We start from the raw sequence: 21,832 nt of genomic DNA, 5'->3' as shown, positions 1-21,832 counted from the left end.
TGTTCTGGCTTTGTGGGAGCCTAGCCAGTTTGGATGTTCACCTTCCTAGACGTGGACGGAACAGGGAGGACCTTGGACTTTCCACAGGGCAGGGAACCCTGACTGCTCTTTGGACTGGAGAGGGAGAGGAAGAGGAGTGGGGGAAGGGGGAGAAGGGTGGGAGGAGGGGGAGGGAAATGGGAGGCTGGGGAGAGGCGGAAACTTTTTCTGAATAAAAAATTAAAAAAAGAAAAATCATAATTCCAGTTGCACATATTAGAGTGAAAATTAAACAAAATAAAATATTCTATGTATTCTAGCATAAAAAAAGGAAAAAAAGAAAAAAATTCTTCTTTTTTTAAATCTTAGAGACATGGTCTCACTAAGTGGCTCAGGTTGGCCTTGAAATCACTCTATAACCTAGACAGTTCTTGACTTCGCAAGCGTCCTGCTTCAGCTGCCCTGTTATCTGGGATTAGATCCCTGCATCAAGAGGCACAGCTACTAGAAATATTTTCTAAGAGGGGAAACCATCTTAGAAATGTATGGCACAGTTCTACCCTAAGTCACAGATCCACGATTCTCCAGGCCTTCTCACCCAGCCTGTTCTCTTGGCTTCTTAGACATTCGCCACCTGTAGGCCATTACTCTGCTGTATCCCAGGGGGCTGCTTCCTCTTCTCTGCCATACCACTTCCGGGCTGAGGGATGCTATGGGAGAGATGCCTCCCAGGAAGAGGAGACGACTTTGGCTTTGACAGCTCCCACCTGCAATCCTGGTTCCCCTATGCTCATTCTCCCCAAAGCTGCCCTCCGCCCGTCCCCACAGCCTGTCCCCAAGCCTGTAAACACACATCTGTGCCTTTATTCTCCAAATCCACTTGTGTTCTCTGGTTGCCTAGGTTTTGCTTGGTGTCCCTGGTGCTGCCAAGAAGCCTCTGCTCTCGAGGAGGAGGATGGAGCCTGGTGTGATGACCCTTTGCTCCTCCTGTTTCTGGTGGGCAGGCAGGACTACTGCTTTCCCAGCAGTGTCGGGCTGAGGAAGATCCTGTTTCTGATGACTCTATTATAAAGAGTGAGACCCACTCACACTTCAGGACGCTGGGTTCCTATCTGCCCCCTGGCATCTTCCAGGCCAGACTGAGTCAAACCCTCAACCTGGAGAATTTGTTGAGCCACAGTGAGAAAAGCTGTAGCTGTCTAGCGGGCCAGGTATGCGGCATAAACACACTTCAATCCTAGTACTTAGAAGTCAGAGGCAGGGGGATTGTTACAAGTTTGAAGGCAGCCAGCTTGGTCTACATAGTGAGCCCCTGTCTAAAACTGAAATAAGTAAAAGTAAGTAAGTAAGTAAATGAGACCAAACCAGTCTGGACCTGTAGGCTCAGAAGCCTAGCTCTCAGGAAGCTAAGGCAGGAAGACTGTAAATTCAAGACCTGCCTAGGCAACTTATCAAGATCTTGTCTCAGCCCAAAGAGCAATCAGGGTTCCCTGCCCTGTGGGAAGTCCAAGGAACCCCCACCTCCATCCATTTCTAGTAAGGTGAGCATCCAAGCTGCCTAGGCTCCCACAAAGCCATTACGTGCAGTAGGAAGGGGAGGGAAATGGGAGGCGGTGGCGGGGAAGAGACGGAGATCTTTAATAAATAAATAAATAAATAAATAAAAAAAAATAAAAAATAAAAAAAATAAAAAGATCTTGTCTCAAAAGTAAGTAAAAGAGAGAACTAGGGGCATACTTCAGCAGTAGAGTTCTTACCTAGCATTTACTTTGCAAAGACTCCAGGTCCAAGCCCCAGTAGGAAGGGAGTGAAATCGGGATTCAGCATGTATGAAAGATGAGAGCTAGTCTATAGCCAGAATCAGTTCTCAGTCTGTGACAAGTGTCTGCGTGCACTGTGAACTAGGGAAGGCAAGTTTAATCCTGGCAGGGTGTTGCTCTCCCTGCCTACTCTGTCCCCAGCCAGATGCAATGCCACCAACACATGGAGTAAGTTAGATGGAATCTGGCCTCCCACCAATTTAACAAAATGTCAACAAAAGAGTTAGAAAATCCATAAGTGCGAGACTGTGCCAAGGTCTAGCCCAAGTGTTCAATGCCATTTTTCTTATGGGTCCACTTTGATCCTCCAGTAAGGACTCTCTTGGCTCTCTGGCAGGGTTCCCCTCACCTTAAAGCTCTGTGGCTCTGACACCCACCTTAGCACTGTCCTGTTCTGGTACCTAATACAGCCAAGTGCTGGGGAGACTGCTTGCCCTGGTAACTAAGTCATGGGTTCCCACAGTCTGTATCTTACCTGGTACCCTTGGCAGGAGGAGATACTGTCCAGGCTTCCTGTGTTCCTGGCTCGAAGAGTGTGCATATACTCAAAGGGTCTTGAGAGGGGTTAGTAGGTATGGTGGAACCTCCTGGGGGTGGGTTCCAAGCTAGGTAGACATTTGCCTAGACACACAGGCAGCTGGACCAGCAGATGCTTGGCTTTGCTTAAACATCTTCCAACAGGAACCTTCCTGGTTGCAGGGATGGGGCACCAAAATGGGCTCCCCTTCCTGATACCATCTTCCTGGCTCCTAGCCCACGCTCTGAGGAAGAATGGCATGGAATCTTTCATGACTTATGAGACCTTAGTCCCGTCTTAGTCATCAGCGAGGATGCTATGACAGACAGCCTAAGGCTCAACCCAACAAGGACAGGACTAGTGGCTCCTCTGAAGACCAGGCAGGAAAGAGTAGGGTGCCTAGGACCCTGCCTGGCCTCTTTCCAGTTCTGAATTCTGCATGTACCAGAGGCTTCAGAACTGGGTCAAACCCAGGCCAGAACCAGCCCGGTTCCTCTCACATGCCCTAGCCATGTTCTTGCTACAGAAAGAGAGAGCATGAGAGAGAGAGAGAGAGAGAGAGAGAGAGAGAGAGAGAGAGAGAGAGAGAGATAATGAGAGAGAGATAATGAGAGAGAGATGAGAGAGAGATATGAGAGAGAGAGAGAGAATATGAGAGAGACTGTCTAATCATTTGTTGTCTACCCACTGTGCCTCTAGGACAAGAGTTCCAGGCAGGAGAAACAGCAAGAATGAGGCCCCACAGATAAAGGTAAAGGTGTGAATTGAGTCTCTCTCTCTCTCTCCCTCTCTCTCTTCCTCTCTCTCTCTCTCTTTTCTCTCTTTCTTCTCTCTCTCTCTCTCTCTTTCTCTCTCTCTCTGTGTGTTTGTGTGTTTGTGTGTGTGTGTGTGTGTGTACAGACAAATGAGGGAAGCTACAATCCAAGCTATGGATCCTCCGGGGTCCAGGAAGGGTTTTGGTTCACATCCTGCCATCTTCTTATCTAGCTTTCTAGTTCATCATCCCGTCTTCTAAGCTGGTTGTGTGAGCTAGAAGCATTCCATAAGCCCTGCCAGCAGCTAGGTCAAGTGACTAGTGTTACTGAGCTAGGCAGGATGCCTGGCTATCATCAGGGTGTCCTAGCCCACCTTTAGCCCCATGGGATTCTGTTCCCCTGAGCACTAATGGTGTTGTTCTGCTGGTGCTCCAACCTAAGACTCGTTCCGTACCTCCAAAGGGGCTTCTGCATCCCCTTCTGTAGTGATGTTTCATTTGTATTTCAATAAATAATGCTTGCCTAATCAGAGAGTAAAACAGCCTTACAGACCAGACAGTGGTGACACACATCTTTAATCCAAGTAGCTACACTAGTTTGCCATAGAGACCGGGTAGTAGTGGTACATGCCTTTAATCCCAGGGAGAAGACAGCTCTAAGACACAGTCCTATTTTGAGGATTCCTGGAGGCAGGGTCATCATTTTGGACTGAGGAAGAGGTAAGAGTCTGTGGCTGACTGTTTTGCTTTTTTGACCTTCTGGTTGAACCCCAATATCTGTCTGTGGGTTTTTATTAATCGTGCTACACCCTTCCTGCTCTTTTCTTCCAGGCTGGCACCTGGCCTGCCAACTTTCCCTTACTGTCTGGGCATGTGTGTGTTAGAAGATAATTCAACCATTTGGGCATGGTGGTGCACACCTACAGTCTCAGCCACTGGAGGGTGAAGACAGAAGAATCAGGAATTCAACCGACCTGAGACCCTGTCTCAAAATTAAAGTTTGTTTTCTTTTGGTTGGGATAGTTCCCCATTGTAGTCCAGGCTGGCCTTGAACTCAATATATTGCTGATGTTAGCCTTGGACTCCCAATCTTCATGCCTTCATCTCCCAAGTTTTGTGATTTCAACTGTAAGATGCCATACCTAGCTTACTTTCTTATTTTTGAAGCAGGTTCTCCTTGAGTTGCCCAGGCTGGCCTTGAACTCACTCTATAACCCAGGTCAAAGCTGTACTTTCAATCTCCCTCTCCATCTTCCTGTGTAGCAAAGGTCACAAGCAAGGCTGGTTGTGCTTGGGAGTTTTTGTTTTGTTTTAAGACAGGCTATTGTGTATCTAAGATTAGCCTCTGGACTTGCTATGTACTGAGAATGACTTCAGCACATTGCTTCTGTCCCAGCTCTCAAGTACTGGGATTACAAGTTTGAACCACTATCCCTGTAATGGTTTGTCCTGTCCCTTTAAGAGACAAGCCCACCCCCTCCCTCCCCAATCTGCTGAGGCAGGCAGATCTTCCTTCCTGCTTTCAGCCCAAGTCTCTTCCTTTCTGTCTCCCTCTCGAAGAGGCAGCTTCTATCTCTCCCTTTTTCCAACTTCTCCCCATCTGTCTGTCTGTCTGTCTGTCTGTCTGTCTGTTTGCCTCTCTCTCTGCTTTTCTCCCCTTTCCCCTCCATAACCCACTAAATAAATATCTAACCTCACTTGCATGGTGTGCCTATCCATGTCTCTGTCTCTCATCTGCCTCATGACTCCCTGACCGGGACCAGCCACCTTCAGAGACCTGCAGCATGGTCTCTTGGCATGCCCACTTGTCTGTCTCTCTTCTTGGGACTGGCTGCCCCATTGAGATCTCTCATTCACCATGTGGTTTCCTGCCTGGGACTCGTAGCTTGCTGCAGCCACTTGGAGAACTATGCCATCCTTACCTAGGACTGGCTGCTCTCAGGACCCGCTGCCCACTGCCTGCCGCCACTGCAGGGACCTGTGGTGTGGTCTCATGGCTTGCTGCCTGCTGCAGCCACTCAGGAATCTGCAACAATTTTACTTTCACCATAACAATCCCTGGCCTTGATTTTGAGTTTGATATGACCCCAATGAGTCTAATAATTTCCTTGCCTTCTGCTAAGTGCAAATATTCCTGAACAGGTATTTAGAAACTGCTTTTGCTAAATGACATCAATGCCTCTTGGGCCTGCAGATAACAAAAATCAAGTCAAGACTTAGGACCTCTGCCTTTGTCTTATGCGTCTCCTTTACTTTTGCCACATGTTTGCCTGTGCATGTAGACATGTTAATAACTCAGGGATGTGTGTCTAAAACTTGTGACTCCAAACCTACCTCATCCTACTAAAGGCTAAAGGCAGAGCAAGAAAAGCACTGAGGTATCTTAGCATTGGTTATTACAGTGTTCTGCCCCAGACTCTTTCCTAAAGTGTGCCTGAAGCTGTCTAGTAATTGTCCTAAGCCTTGCAGTCCAAAACACTAAAGCTTGAAAGACATGCCACTCAGTGATGAGATGACCCCAGAGCCTTGTGTCTCTCTGCCTCTCTGTCCATGCCAGCCTCTAACTCACAGCCTTCTCTGCCTCCATTATGTTGTGGTCAAAGGCGAACACCATCACGCTCAGCTCTCTTTCAGTTTTTTTGAGATCATGTCTAGTCTGGCCTAAAACTTTTATATGTGCATAAATACACACACATATATTACACACACACATATTATACACACATCACACACAATATTACACATAACACACACACACACACACACACACACACACACACACACACACACACACGAGATAGTTGCCAAAGTTTCAGAACTGGAAGTGTTATTGCTACTGGATTCATGGACATTGTCCTTTTCAGAGGAAGTCAGAGCCACCTTTCTCTCCCTTGTCCCCAGTTCCTATCCCTCCCCACCTTCGCCATCACTATCTCTTCCTTCTTTTAGACATGGTCTTGCTATAATAGATCTGGTCTGCATTCCTTCTGCCTCAGCTTTCAGAATGCTGAGATTACAGGCATGTACCACAAGCCTAGCAAAAAGGCACGTTTTGTGTTTAAATTTTAAATATTATTTAATTTTGAGACAGGGTCTTAATATGTAGACCAGGCTGACTTTGAACTCACTGAGATCCATTTGCTTGTACCTCTCAAGTGCTGGGATCAAAAGTGTGCATGAACATTCCTGGCAAGCTTTTTTTTTTTTTTTTTTAAACACCAAACACCTTTGATTTAAACATGCACCTTTTTTGTTTGATACAGGAAAGCTGGGCTCCCAAGGACATGACTGTGCTCAGTGCACTGTGTTTGTTCATGCAAAGCATCTTCCTGATTTTTGTTTGATTTCCCATATGGCTGTGATGAATGTCAGCGCCACTCACCGGATGATTTTCTTTGGTCTACAGCAATCACAGTCTTTTCTGGAGGTTGGTCCAAGACTGGAAAATTGTATTCAGCCTGCAAACAGGTGTGCCCTAGAAATATCAATGAATGAGTAGTATGTGTGGAAATGGGCTAGTGAGTCAGCTGTTCTTGTGTGTAACTCAGACCCAGTGGAGGCCAGGAAGCCACTGATAAGTGCTTAGAGAGGTACTCTGAAGAGGGCCTAACAGGACTGGCACCCCTGTGGAGGCCCAAAAATGTGAACCTATTTCCATATGACCAAAGGTCAGAGAGTTGGAGCTTACCTCTATTCCTTCTAGGTTATTGTGTTTCTACCTCAAACAAAGGTCCCACCTAGATTTAGATCAGAGAGTTCTGCTCTCTCAAAGTTATTGCCAATAGGTGTGGCTAATAGCCAGACCTTGTATTTCAGAAACAGAAAAGTAGATATGTTTCTACATCAAACAAAAGCCTAAGGATCCAACTAAGTTCCAGTTCCCTTAAGGATTCCATTGGATTCCACCAGAGAGTGGTTTACCTACAGAATGTTTTGGTCTAGGGTGTGGGTGTGACTTGTTTTGTTCTATCAACAGCATGTTTAACTATGGATGTAGCCAGCAACCTTCAACTGGTCTGTTCATTTCCTTGTATTATGTTAATGCACCTTTTTGTCTTACTCCTACCTTTTGGGGTCAGGGGTATTTTAAGCAATTGGAAATTAAATGTGGGTGATTTCCAGTATTCACTGGAACTTCCTCCCGATACTATTCTACGTTTTTCTGTTTTAATTTTTTTTGCATCTTTGTATTCTCTACTATATTTCTAAATCCCAATACCCCTACCCAGGCAAGAGGTGTTTTTGTTGAAGCTGGTCCCCGACACACCATGGGACAGGCCTAGCTTCAGTACACCCTGTGTTGCCTTTCCTTTCTTGTTGCCTCTGACCCTCTCCTCATTTGTCTGATTTTATCCCTCAGAAAGCAGCTACAGCCTAGGACAGTAGTACAGACAGAAGGATCACAAGTTCGAACCTAGTGTGGGTTAATTTAGTGCACCCTTTTTTTTTCAAACCTGAAGAAAAGGTCAAGGTTGCAGCTCACTAGTGAAGTATTGGCATGTTGGAGGCCCTTGGCTCGTTCCTGGTACCCTCCCACCACTTCCCCCGAAGTGGAAAGGTGAGCGAGCTGCTCGAACCCAGCAACTTTATCGCAGGCTTCTCTCTGGGGAAATCCAAACTGGATAATGTAGCAGTGGCTCTAGAGGGGAGATTTTCGGAACAGGGTTCTAGAACTCACTGTCAGATGACAGTGAGACCTGACCACTCGGAGGTGCTGGTTGATGCGTGCTGAAGTGTGCTGAAGCAGGGACACTCACTCGCTGTGGATGGGGGTGAGGTACCTGGGGTGTGGTAGAGGCAAAGTTGCTGACAGCGTGGTTCTGGACCACAGGTTCTCCAAGTTACCTCCCGGACCAACCGCATTAGCACCGCTTGGCGACTAAGCAGAGATCTAGTTTTGATTCCACCCTCACACTCCTGAATCAGAATCTGGGGTGAAGCCAGCCCCTGAGCTCCCCCAGTCCTCTGTGTGAATCTCAGTTGGAGACCATCTGAAAATGCTGTCAGTATCTGGGTTGAGCTCTTCTGATCAGTGTTGGCTTCTACGTTTCCAGACAAAGCATTGTTTCTGTTTCTTCTGGAACCATTCTGAAATAAATCAACTGCAGTTTTTGGTGTTTCTTCAACCATTACAAATGCATCTTTATAGAGAACTTTACATAATATAGCTTGACATATTTCTGCAGTTGATTGAAATTGTTCTGAGTACACAGATTCATAATGCCATTATTTGAATATCAGAGAAGGATCTTGTCTTCATAGCCATTGTCTGTGACATGAGTTGGTGGTTTTCCAGGATATCAATAACACACGAAGTCTCAGTTATAAATCGGAGAAAGGAATCAGTTCCAGCTGGCCAGCATTCTCCTTGGGATCTCCCAGCTGTTCCAGACATTTCTTCAAAGATCCCTCCACGTAAGACTCAAAGTTTGTTGATTTTCCTTCATATGTGAGACACAAATGTGCCTGACGGGTAAATGATGCTATTATAAAACAACTGCTCAGAAATAGCTCAAAAGAGACACTTTCAAAACAGCTCTAAAGTGCTCCATTGATGCCCCATTCAAAACGTCTGGCCGAAATAAGTTTCCCATTCTTTATGCATTGTGCATGGTATTAGATCATTTAAGGGCAGCTGTATAGAGGAATAGTGTCTCTTCAGGGAGCTTGATATTTCCTATAGAATATTGCCTGATGACCCAGGCTCACCTTGGAGTAAATAACAACCAGGTGGCTTGCTGCCATCTTGGTAGCCATGTGACACAGCTACCATCTTTACTAAGGTTTAAAAAAGTGCATACCATGTGACCACCACCATGTTGGTTAAGGTGACCATGTGGTATAAATCAATCAAAGCAGTGCCCATAAAACAACTAGACCCACTGAGTCCTCTGCTTATCATTGTATCTTCCTTTTATTAGCTAAGGAGGCAACACCAGGTCTTCAAGATGGTTTGCTTTATTTTATTGTCCCTGTATTAAGGAGGCCATAGCAAGTCTCCAAGATATTTTGAATTAGGATGGATTTTTTTTGTGTATGATGAATTTTGTTCTAAAAATAACAGATGAGGACAAAACCGTGAGCAAGGTCTATGTGATATGTTTGATGATTAAGTCCTATAACTTTATAATGGTCTATTCAAGCTAACACAGTCTGACTTAAAGAGGTATGACTACTCACTTATGCTTATGCTAATTTTGTTATGCTTTAGAGATTTGATGCAACAAGTCATATTAAAAAACTGTCATTTTATAAAGGTACACTATAAAAGGATCAGGAAAATAAGGTTCCCTGCTTCCCTCTGGACCATATTTATGGTTTAAATTTTTCATTTGATACTAAACAATCTTTAATTCAAGAATTATTATTTTTAAGGCTCAAACTTATTAGGAATAAAATTGTAAAAATCCTAATTTTATAAAAGGTGACAATTTTACTGGGAAGGCAGAGGCAGGCGGGTATCTGAGTTTGAGGACAGCCTGCTCTACAGAATGAGTTCCAGGACAGCTAGGGCTAGCTACAAAGAGAAACCCTGTCTTGAAAAACAAAAAAAGGTACCAATGTGTTATAAACTGTTAAAGATAATGAAGACATGCATGTTACTTTTCAGCTACCTTATAAGTGATGGAATTACCTAATGTGCTCATTAGATAATGTAGTAGTCGTACTAAGTAAAATATAATCATTTACAGAGACAGGCTTGGAGGGAGGGACCAATTTTTATTTTCCACTATATAGTATTCCATGTGTGTTGTCAAAGTTAAGCCTAAAGCAACTAAAGCAAAATAAGTTTAAAATGGACTTAAAGTTTAGTGTTAAATAATATCAAAATCAGGATATTTTTGTGTATATAAAATTGGTTATAAAAAATTAAATGTTTGAGTAAAATGGGTTACATTTCCCTGGGCTCAAGTCGTTCCGTTGGATGGAGCACCATCCCACCAGAGAGGTTTCGAGCTAGCCCTATTATAAGGATACATGGGACATAAGACATGCCAGATACCTGCTGCTTCTGCTCCAGCTGTGTAGCCCTCTCAGCTCTGCCTGTGTAGGTCTGCCCAGCTCTGGTCATTTTGGCCAAACTAGGGAAAACACTCCTTATCTAAAGATGAATTAGTCTTCATGTCTCACATGACAAGGGATGGCTTCTCTTGCCCAGTGGAGGATCTCAAGAGTCCACACCCACCTCCTAAATGTCTCAAACAACAGAAAGGTTAGCAACAATCACTCTGCCCTCAATGTCTCCCACATCCGCATACGAGGATGCTATGATGACCAAGGGAGCCCCTACACAAGCCTGCCACCCGACTGGTATGGGACACACATGCTTGTTCAGTTAATTGGCCATGTCCTTTATCCAGTTTTTCTCTTAGTAAAAGCTAATTTCAGAATCTGTGCCCTAACTTCCCATAGTCTCTGATGAAAGGAGGAAGTCAAATACTCGGTCATCAACCACACACCTTTGGAAAGTTATTCAGAATATTCAAACAGTGCCTCTGACAGTTGGTTTCATATCTGTGAAGTCAACAAATGATTCTTTTAAGTGGTATCCCAAGCCCTCAGAATCTTTGGGAGGAGATGACTTCAGTGAAGGAGGTTCTCTCCAACATAGGCTCACCTGTGGCCTTGACAGTACAATCAAGTCTTTATCCAGGTCTTTATCTTCAAGTCTAGAAGGCGTATATGGACTATGGCAGTGAGTTTGTGGATATTTCCAAAAGCCAAAAGCTCATTTAATTTGGTTATCTTGTGTCTTAGGGTTTCTATCACTGTAAAGAGACGCCATGACCTGGCAACTCTTTTTCTAAAGTTTTTAAAATTCATTTTACATGCCAACTACAGTTTCCCCTCCATCCCCTCCTCCTACTCACCCCACCTCCTCCCAATCCACCCTTCATCCACTCCTCAGAAAGGGTAAGGCCTTCCACGGGGAGTCAACAAAGCCTGACACAGACAACAAACCCCTCCCCCCTGCATCGAGACTGAGCAAGGCTCCCACCATATGGGATGGGCTCTAAAAAGCCAACTCATGCACCAGGGATAGAGTCTTGTATCTGGACCATGGTAACTCTTACAAAGGAAAGTATTTAATTGGGGGTGGCTCACTTACAGGCTTAGAAGTTCAGTCCATTAGCGTCATCACCAGGAGCATGGTGGCTTGCAGGCAGACATGGTGCTAGAGTAGTAGCTGAGGGTCCTACATCTTGCATGCAACAGGAAGTTGACTGAGACACTGGACAGTACCTTGATCATAGGAAACCTCAAAGCCCACCTCCACAGTGACACATTACCCGCTCCAACAAAGCCACAACTCCTTATTAGTGCCTCTCCCTATGAAATTATGAGAATCACTTACATTCAAATTACCACATCTTGTTCTGCATATTATGCCTCTAAATGAAAGGACGATGTTAAGAAATATGCTTACTGCTGTCAGTACATGGTGACCTAGTGATTTGTAGAGAGCTGGCTTTTCCTTCTTCTTTAATTCAGTCTATGCTCCATGTCAATTGCTTATTACAAATGTGGCACAACTGACTGCTTCCATCTGTTGCCTGAGTGTATGGAAGAAAAATGTAGTGACTTTTAAAAGGTTCTTTTTTGTTTTAAAAGGTTCTTTTTTGTTTTTTTGAGACAGGGTTTTTCTCTAAAGTGTTTTGGAACCTGTCCTGGAACTCACTCTGTAGACCAGGCTGGCCTTGAACACACAGAGATCCACCTGCCTCTGCCTCCTGAATTCTGGGACTAAAGGTGTGCACCACCACCGCCTGGTAAAAGGGTTAATTTTAGAGAAACATTCTATTTTTTCAGGGTAACTGTTGTCCACTGAGGAGAGTGTTCTAGAGAAGTGCCCACTGAGGAGAGTGATTTTAAGAAAAATATGTATTGTTATGTTTTTAAATACTAGCTATGGTTCATTTAAACTAACAGTCCTAATTTAAAAAGTTTAACATATTGAATTGTTTCTAACCACAACTTGTGTTTTACTTGAAATACTGTGTTTTTCATTATTGTTAATATTTGAAATAAATATACCAACTTCATAATATGTAAAAGCCAAGACTGTCACTTATATACTTTCTGTTCAGATTCATTCTTCGAATTCTCGCACAACTTTGCCTCTTAATGTTCCCCACAGAGTTGTACAGCTACCTGCTGACATCCAACCTGGATCTCTGTTAACTGTTGAGTTCTCTCATGGCCCTGGAATGGACCCTCTTCTGAGGCATTCTAACTGCAGCTCTCCTTGCTGTTCTTCTGTCAGCCTCGAAGAGATCAACACCCCGAACCTCTAAAAGCCGCTCAAGTGGCCTCTAAAAGGAGAGTCATGGGCCATGGTCCATCCATCCCTCTTGTTGCAAGTCTGGACATTGTTTTGGGAACTCAGAATGGAAACAGCTGGATTGAAGCCTCCTTTGCATTAATTAGGTCCTCGGTCTCACCATCCCCGATCAGCTTAACATCCTTCAGGACCAGCTCGACTCCTCGACTGCCGTACTCCTCAACTAAAAGGAAACAGAACTGACTGCGGCCAAGGATGATGGCATCTGTGCCCACCTCTGAGAATGATGCTGCTTCCATGGAAACAAATCCTAACTGGTTTGAAATGAGGCCTAAAGACACTGGGACCAGACAAAAATTCCTTCTCGTTTCCTCTACTCTGGCTCCTCCCCTTGATCACTCTTTCCTCCTTATCCTCATACTTAGATTTTTTTTTCGCTCTCTTTTAAATGTTTTACTTACTTAACTTCACTTTACAAAATGTCCCACACAAGGTCTCCTAATAACTCTTACCCTATCATAGCTTGTTCTTGATACATCTGCAAAAAAAGATCTTTTAGGCCCTGGGCGGTGGTGGTCTTAAATCCCAACACTCAGGAGGCAGAGGCAGGTGGATCTCTGAGTTCAAGGCCAACCTGGTCTACAGAGTGAGTTCCAGGACAGCCAAATATACACAAGAAACACTGTCTCAAAAAAAAAAAAAAAAAAAGAAAAACATCTTTTAGATACTGTGGGAAAACTGGCTAAAAGGGGCCTTCATCCCTTTCACCCCATGCCAGATATGGTTCTTCTCATTAGTCCTCTACCCCTCTCCCCGTTACCCTCCTTTGATGCTTTGTAGCTCCCTGATATTTCTGCTAGCTCATTTTAATACAGAAGTCTGGGAAATGTCACCCTGAATCAACTCTGCCTGGTTCCTCTCACCAGCTCACTCTGCCTCTCCACTTCTCTGCTCCCTATCCCTTAACCTTCCTGGAGAGTCTCAGTTACTCAGTTACTTCCTGATTCTTCAGTTTTTAAATTTCTAGTGTTTTGTCAGCTTTACAGCAATAATCATGTTTAACTTGTGAGACCAAGACAGCCTGGAATACATGACTCCAGACCAGCATGAGCGTCCTTCAAATCAAGCAAAGCCAAACACAAGTAGTTACATAATGTTTTGTTTGTGTTTATTTATTTATTTATTTATTGCTTTTTTGATGGGTGTATATGTGTATGTCTCACTATGTAGTCCTGGCTGGCCTAAAACTCATTAAGTAGACCAGGCTTGTCTGAAACTCACTATGTAGACCAGGTTGGCCTGGAAGTCACTATGTAGACCAGGCTGGCCTGGAATTCACTATGTAGACCAGGCTGGCCTCAATCTTGTGATCCTCTTGCTTCTGCGTTTTGAGAACTGGGATTACAGGTGTACAATACCATTCCAGATTAGTTATATATGTATGTATATATTATTTTTTGTTGATAATTGGGAATCTCACATCATGCATCCTGATCGAGTTCATCTCCCAGTCTTCCCATGTCTGCCACCCTTGCCCCTGTGCCCTCCCTTCACCAAAAGAACAAAGAACAAGTCCATTTTGTGTTGTCCGTATATTCACTAGAGCACGGTCAGATTCGTAGTAGCTAGCCCCTCAAGGGAGGATGAGTCTTTCTTTGCCTGCATCCGTGCCAGAAGCCATTAACTGAGGAGAGCCACGTGGTGGCCGGAGTGGGGCGGGGCCAACTCTCCTGAGCCCACTCCAATGCCTGTGGTGGCTGGCTCTCCCACACTCATGCCATCACCAATGGCTGCCGGTGAGGGGTGGGGCCAGCTCTCCCATGCCCTCAGACATTAACATGGCTTCAGGCTGCAGCCCATACCACGGCCATCTGTATGTGCTTCAGGGGCAGAGACATCAACATGCCAAGTAGTCCTTGGCAGTATCAGGACCACTAACCCCCTCATGGCCCTCATCAGCTGCATGGACCACAGGTCTCACCATGGCCTCAAGTGGCTACACATGCTACTCACATTAAGATGCCAGCCCCGTACAGCCAGAGGACATCAAGGCATCAGGCAGCGGCACAGATTACATATGTCCACATGGATCTCAGACTTCATTGTGGAGTGTGGCAGCAGTAAGGACCACAGACACTCATGTGGTCTCCAGTGGCATCATGGACCACAGTGGTCCTTTGAGGAGGTCCGATTCAGACAGTGAAACTTTCTTCATCTTGGTCCTCCATGGTTGCCCAGGGTCAGGGGCATCCCACAGTCAGGTGGCGGGTTTGGAGGCTGAGTCTGCATATACTCCAGGCTGTGCACACCATCCTGCAGTCCCTACTAGGCAGTGACAGCATGTTGACTTCAGCCCTCTTAACCTTCCCTGTGACCTGCATCACATCTCCAGCTCCGCCTCTCTCTGTAGTGCGTGTACTGCTATGTTTTTCTGTCCATCACATTTCCAGCTCCGTCTCTCTGTAGTGCGTGTACTGCTATGTTTTTCTGTCCATCACATCTCCAGCTCCGCCTCTCTCCACATAGTCTCCAAGGGTCTGGTTCCAGGACACAGGCTGCCGTTCTGTGCTGGCAGCTCCTAGCTTGCAGAAGCTAGAAGTTTGGGATTCCTGGACCATGTGTGTGAAGTCTCTCACAAGGATCCAACTAGTCTGTAGTTAATGGCCTTCCCTCATAATAACCACGATTACAATTCCTATGCAGAAATGACCACACTACCGCACGCATATCTGAAGAGCATCAGGCCTGATCATGCTCACTCAAAGGCCCGCGAACACTCCCCGAGTTATGCTAATGGTATCATTATTTGCACTGATGGGGCTGGGCAGACAAATTGGCTGCCTGGCTCCGTTTCAGTTTTCTCTTGTTACTGAAGGTCCTCACGGATGACCAGTGCTGCAGCGTCCAAGTTCTGTGTGTCTCGATCAAGGCACAGCAGAGAAGTAGTGAAAGCACACACTGAGCAGAAGTGAGAGCCAGAGCAGGCTCCAGCAGGCAGCACTCAAAGGCACACAACGACTTTTACTAAAGGCTCCCCTCCTTTTTCAACCTAGGTCTCCAATTATTCAGCCACAAATAAGGCCGCACTTCCTGGTTCTAGAACTATGCGTTGTGCAGACAGGCCCTCAGGCAATTGCCTGAATGTTAAAGAGCCCTGCGTGACCCATGTGCATGCATACATGGTTCCATCCACGCATGACTCAGCTAAACCCTTGTGCGCATGGGTAAGCCCGTCATCTGCATCAGTTTATGACACAGTCACGCCAACCCCCTGTGCGCATGCACTAGGCAGCTTTTAAAAGGCTGGACTCGCCATCTTTCTCTCTCTCTGCACACCGATTCCCAGGCCCGTATGCACCCCCTCTAATAAACTCCTAAGCAGGTTAGCTGCATGTTCTGTGTTTCCTTCTCACTCGCACCCAGATAATTTCACTCTGCCCCCATTCTGATGGAACTGTTTCCAACACACATCTCTTCATGGCCTGCACCAGGTCCCCTGTCCTACCTGCTCTTCCTCGTACTTGGTGACCTTCCTCTTAGCCTCAGTTGCTTCTGCTCAGCTCTACCTGCAGCCAGACCTGTTTCCTCTACCCTTGACCACAGTATGAGACTCATTTATGAGTGGGGAAGCTCAGAAGTTGTGCTGGGAAGCTCTTGAAGAAACCAGTGCTGCTATATAGCTTAAGTCTACATATGCATAAATATCTATGTGCTGTTTACCAAACACCCACACCATATACTCTACATGCTGCATACACCAAAACACCCCCACTACTCCAACACACACCACACACAGATACACACCCACAACATGGACACTACATATTGTGCTCAGAGTCTGGACCCCCAAACCACCAAGAGACCAGATCCGATGCAAAAGCAGAATCTTTTAAGTTAGGAATTAACTCTGGTCCTCTGTCAGTCCAACACAGCTGAAGTAGAGGGGTCCTCGAGCCACAGTGTGGCAGGGTGTTTATTGGGAGTAGAGCAAGGGGGGCAGTCTGGAGGTCTTCAAGTTGCAGTCTGAGGATTGGTGCACCTCCAGGAAGCTGTCCTGAGCTGATTGGTCAGCTGCAGCTGTGGAAAGGTTGCTATACCTGGAGGCCATGGAGTGGGGACAGGTTACTGAATTCCACTATTATCAGTAAAGCAGGCCAGAGCTGACCAGCTAACTTCTGATTGGTTCCTTACCACATGGAGGATTTACCTGGCAGTTTCTTCCCAGTAATTACAGTAATTAGGGCAAAGTTAGGCAAGGTCAGAGGCTCAGTACATCTTGCTGAGTCAGGAGCCTACATCTTGCTGGGTCTTTTCTGCAGCCTGTCATGGCTGCCAAAGCAGGGGGCAGGGGAGCTGGGTGAGGGTTTGGACCTTTCACCACACACCAAACTCACCACTGAAAAGTTTCTGCACCCCAATAAGGCACTCTGCTGATGCGGACCAAATCCAAATTAGACCAAATCAAACCAAATTAGAAAAAGCCCAGGTTTAAAGGATACAAAGGCTCCCGGATGGCTTTTCAGCCCCCCAGAGAGGAGACAGGGAAGGAAAACCAGAAAACCATGTGTTTGTTCTCTGAAAGGTAGTTTAAATATCCTTTGGGAGTGATCTTGAGTATCACTGGGGAGGGATCATCATTTGGTGGGCTTTCTCAGGGGCAGAGTCTGGACTGAGGCAACTCCCAGGGAAGGGAGTTTGGAGTGGAACTTCTACCCTAACATTCCAGACTTTTTGAATATATGGATTTCAGGGTCTTGGGTGTGACTTTCATCCAAACAAGCACTCTGTGTGGTTCAATACCTGTAGGCTGACTCTTCAGGAATCTTTTGTTTTTTGAGACAGGTTTCTCAAAAAGCCTCCTGGGACTCACCATGTTAACCAGCTGTCCTTAACTTGCAGAGATCTGCTTGCTTCTGCCTCCGGAGTGCTGGGATTAAAGGCATGTGCCATCATTGCCCTGGCTCCAGCAATCTTTTAGAGACATGAAAATGGGGCCTGATCATAAGCATTCCTCCTATAAAGAGTACTAATCAATACTTCAATTTTTTTCTCTCCTCCTCTGCCTTTAACATTTTCATATTAAAAATGTAGTTTTCTGACAAGGTATGTTCATGGTCATAGCTTCTTTCTGAGGGAAAATGGGAGCTTTGAAATCCAGGCTGGATACTCTGTGTCCAACTGAAAATAGTTGCATGTGGAACAGGGGCAATGAGGAATTTGGGGGCACCAGTATTGTTTTTAATGCATTTTTAAAAGTGATAGTACATTGTCCTTTCAAAATATGGCTTTCATAGATTTTCCTCAGTTTTGACTTTGAAACTTCCTTGCCTATATGCTTGCTTTTAGTCTTTAGTGGTTTTCTAGAAGGTTCTAATGTAAGACTTTAAGACAATCCTGAAGCCATTTTTGACAATTCTGAATCCTCTCAGCCTCTGTGCCATAGTGCTTCCCCTCCTCCCCTGGGAACCAAGGACCTAACGGCTACACTCGCACGTACTCAGTTCCTGAACAATTACCCATATATGTATGTTTTGGTCCGGTCCCCTGGGAAACGGGGTCAAAATGACCTCTTACCTCATCTGATCTGGCAGCAGCTCTCCAGTCAATTATTGGTAATAGCCCTTTCAAATAAGCCAATCAGAATAGTCAAAGAACAACCCCCCTTGCTTCTATGGCCCCTTTAAAAGTAGACTGTACCAGCTATTCGAGGTCCCTCGGCTTCCTGAATGTTGGGGGACCCTGTCATGACAGAATTAATAAAATCTTCATGCTTTTGCATCGGCTGTGGTGTGTGAGGTGGTCTCTGGGGGCGACTCCTTCTGGGGGTTTGGATGCTAGAGTCCAACGCTAAGTTTACTAAAAAGAAGAGAAAATGGCTACAGCTTACTTGACAGTGTGTGTGTGAGTGTGTGTTGATGATGGTTGCATAATGGTGTGGCTCTCTGGGCTCTCAGGCCTGTGCTTGAAGGTAAAATGTAAACATCCATTCAGGGGCTGTGGCAAGGCAAGGGATAGGACACAGGAAGACTCCCATCTAGAAAGCTGTGGTGGGTTAGAGCTCCTGTTTCCTAATTCTTAGTCCATTTTCTTCCTTTTGGACCTGCTGCCTAGGGTCTTCTCATCTTCCCCTCCAGCATGAGCTGTGCACATGGGGTCTTCTGGCCTATTTTCAGGCTAGTATTTTAAAACTTGACTTCCCTCCTGTAATGGTCTGTCCTATCTCTTTAAGAGACAAGCCCCCTCACTCCCCTGCCCACCGCCAAGGCAGGCAGATCTTCCTTCCTGCAGCCCGAGCCTATTTCCTTTTTGTCTTTCTCCTGAAGAGGCAGCTTCTGCCTCTCTGTTCCTTCTCCCCACTTCTCCCCTTCCCCTCTCTGTTTCTCTTTTCTCTCTTTCTCTCTCTGCCTCTCTCTGTTTGTCTCCCTTTTCCCTTCCCCCTTTTCCTTTCCCCTCCATAACCCACTAAATAAATATCCAACCTCACTCTTCATGGTGTGCCTATCCATGTCTCTGTCTCTCATCCACCATGTAGCTCTCTGCCTGGGATGCAGCTGTCACCATGGTCTTGTGCCTGCTGCCGACTGCTGCCACTCAGGGACCTGCGGCATTTTATTTTTACCATAACATTGGTGCTTGTGACTCAGCCAGGCTCTCCATGTTCTCTTCTGCCCACAGGCGGGCCAGCCTGTTTTAGACCCTGGGCTCTGAAACCAGGTTCCTTTACAACAGCTCTGCATTCTATCTGCCTGAATGCTGACCTCTATGCACACCAGCAGCTTGGGTGCTGAGTTTTCCCCTTCCAGCTTCCAGCCACAGCCCTCATGGCTATGGTTGAGCCCTTTGCTAACATTCACCTCTGATTGTTTTCCATAGCTAAAAATGTGACCAGACCACCCAGGGTTGGTCCTTCCATGCTAGCACTGCACATGCTGTATGGTGCATTCAATTTGGGGGCCCAGGGTCCCTCAGAATTTTCTTTCTCCTTTCTTTTTCTTTTCTTTTCTTTTGGACCACTCGTAAGTGATCCCTGCTGTGAGAGAACTCTCAGAGCAGCCTCTAGCCTCTCTGGCTTCCTAGTCACCTGGATCAGAGCCAGTCAGACTTTAAGATCCTGCATGTAGAGAGAGGACACTCTTCTACAGGCCCTGTGGTGTTCACCTATAGGTCCTGTGGTGTTTTCTGTGGGTTTTCACATTTTCAGCTATGGTATAAACCCTTAAACTATGCTCTGCTGGTGTCCTGCCAGCTCAGCTTTCCCTCAAACTATCCCTGCTACTGCTACCAAAAAGATTGGTCAGATCCATGAGGCAGCTGTTTTCAATTCCAGCCTTTGCTTCCTGTCTCAGCTCGGCAACAGGGTGGATCACACCTTTAGGTAAAACTTGTGCAGCTCAAAAAACCATGACTTCTCCATACAACACGTGACTGCTGTCATTTTGACTGAGGTCAGGTGACTTCACCACCATCTTAACTGAAAGCCAGGTCAGGTGACCAACTTCCGCCATCTTTACTGAGGTATTCCCTATCTGATTTACATGGGTGACCTTATCACCATCTTAACTGAGGTCTGGTGACTTCACCACCATCTTAAGTGAGAGCCAGGTCAGGTGACCAAGTTCTGCCATCTTTACTGAGGTATACCCTGCTTGGTTCCCCAGTGCTGACTCTGTTGCATGTGTGTTTTGTGCAGTGGCATGTCTTTGATAGGGCCCACCCAAAGCATCCAGTTTGCCCAATTCCTGTTCACTCTGTGTGTGTGTATGCATACATGTAACTTAAATGCACCTATGTTTATTGTTAAATGTTATAATAGTCTGTTTATTGTATTTCATTCCAGACTACAAAGCAATAAGTCTCATTGAAATTACCTGGAGCAAGTCAGAAGGTAACACAGAACATGCAACAAACCCACTTAGGAATTTATTGGGGGTGTACAGGCCTGGTGAGATTGGTGTGCAGAGAGAGAGCTGAAGATGGCATGTCCAGCTTTTAAAGGCTGCCTAGCACATGCACACAGGGGATGACTGAATCATAACATCCCACCCTTTGTTTATTATAAAAATTTGGGGAGTTTGGGGTCTTTAATGGGTGGGGATGGGATGTCGTAAGGTCTCTTGAGATTGTTTTTTGTGGGTGTTGGAGAGCTGAGACGCTTGACCATGTCCTGGGTGGCTGATTATTTGTGTCCTTTTATCCAGGCCCTGTGGACCTGGCTGTCTGGCAGCTTGGACCTCACAAGATGCTAGAAAGGCAGAAAACAAATTATGTCTGGAAAAATTTTAGATCCTGGTGATTAAGGGAGGAGAGTCCAAAGATGGAAGATAGAGGGTTTGGGGGGGGTGGAGGAGGGAATTTCCCAGTAGTTCCTGAGACCAGGAATGATAAGGGAAGAATTAAACAATATTTATTCTGGGCAAGTCTGCTCCATTTAGGTAGGTTCAATTGGCTCCCTGGAGCTTATGAAAAATGTTTGAAAAGAAATAAATTTTAGACAAATTAAAAGCTTATGATTATGATGGTATAGTGTTGGAATAGAAGAAGGTTGGGAGGAGGAAGAAAAAGAAGGGGAAATTATTGGAAAGGTGAATTATTAGACCCCTTAATACTTTACCTGAAGTAAATCTTAAGGCACTTGTTCTCTTTAGCATCATGGTATTACCTTAACATCCAGAAGACACTGCTGCAGTCAGTGATAAACCTGTTATGTTAAAGTCTGTTTTGTGAGGTTTTGGAGTCTGGAGCTGTGAATGTCCCTAAACTCGTTATTGCTTCTTACCACCTGGGCTTTGACAATCCTTGTACCTCTGGGTCTATGTTTAATGATGGTCCCTGTAATAACGGCTGAGTGGTTAACTGGGAATTTAAGCATGGCATTGGAGATAAAGAGAAGTTGGTAAAGCAGATAGGAGAAAGAGGAAGAGGGAGAATATATGGAGTTTTTGGCACAATAGAGTTGAGTATGGTGATGAGACTTATTTTTCTGGAACTGGAGAGAGAGTGGCTGATCTTGGTGTCCTCTGGAATTTAAGGGAGCAGGGCCCTGTTTGAGTTACCATATATGAGGGGGTATATTGAGCTGGAAGAGTAAAAGGTTTAAGGTAAGACAGGTGGATCCAATGAGGAAGTTCCTTGAGCTTAGCAGCTGTGGGAGTTACAAGAATTACTTTAAAGGGGCCTTGCCATTTAGAGGAAAGGGGTGAGGGGTGTTTGTCTGGGGGAGGGAATAGCACCTGATCTCGTATTTTAATCAGTGGTGGGCATGAATTGGCACATGGTTGAGGTAATGAGTAGTTGGTAAAATCCCATAATAGGGAGCAAAGATGGGATAACAGCGGAGTAAGCAGGTAATCAGAAAGAAGAAAGGTTTTAGGTGAGTGGCCCGGGGTTAAAACTGGCCGCCCATACATGAGTTCAGAGGGTGAGATGGAAGGGGGGCTTTTGGGGAGAGCTCTGAGCCTAAGAAGGGCCAGAAGCAAAAG

The sequence above is a fragment of the Microtus ochrogaster genome, unplaced genomic scaffold, assembly GCF_000317375.1.
Source record: "Microtus ochrogaster isolate Prairie Vole_2 unplaced genomic scaffold, MicOch1.0 UNK49, whole genome shotgun sequence".
NCBI lineage: Eukaryota > Metazoa > Chordata > Mammalia > Rodentia > Cricetidae > Microtus > Microtus ochrogaster.
This window is presented reverse-complemented; position numbering follows the sequence as displayed.